This window comes from Kryptolebias marmoratus, linkage group LG5, assembly GCF_001649575.2.
Source record: "Kryptolebias marmoratus isolate JLee-2015 linkage group LG5, ASM164957v2, whole genome shotgun sequence".
Taxonomy (NCBI): domain Eukaryota; kingdom Metazoa; phylum Chordata; class Actinopteri; order Cyprinodontiformes; family Rivulidae; genus Kryptolebias; species Kryptolebias marmoratus.
In genome coordinates this window covers 16,799,480-16,799,808 of record NC_051434.1, presented here as the reverse complement: position 1 = coordinate 16,799,808, position 329 = coordinate 16,799,480, and the positions used below count along the sequence as shown (strand labels likewise).

Below are 329 nucleotides of genomic sequence, written 5' to 3'. Positions count from 1 at the left end.
CCCCCCCCAAAAAAAAAAAACTGTCCGCCGCCGAGCAGTCCTCACCTTGTCTCCCCCGAAGCGCACGGCCCGCACACACACACCCCTACGCGCGCGCGCGCCGCTCTCCGACCAGCTGACTCCCCCCCCACCCCCTCCCTCTTGCTCGGCCGCGCACGCGCCTGCGCATGCAGAACGTGCTCGAACGAGCGCGCACTTTCGCCCTCCGAGACTGGGTGGGCGTGGCTTCAGAGCAGAGGAAGCCCCCACCCCAGGCCAGAGCAGGACACTGTAAAAAAATACACACAAAAAAAAAAGATTGTTCACATCAGAGACTCGAGTCAATCTGA

General features: G+C 62.0%; 1 protein-coding gene across 1 annotated transcript in view; it reads right to left on the bottom strand.

Moving 5' to 3' along the window:
• The window catches only part of LOC108238714 (growth factor receptor-bound protein 10), a 48,446-nt gene extending 48,322 nt beyond the window's left edge, over positions 1-124 (bottom strand). Inside the window, exon 1 of the mRNA XM_025006936.2 lies at positions 46-124. The gene's annotated coding sequence lies outside the window, so the exon portion shown is untranslated. The remainder of the gene's footprint in view (positions 1-45) is intronic.
• Between the last annotated feature and the right edge of the window lie 205 nt (positions 125-329).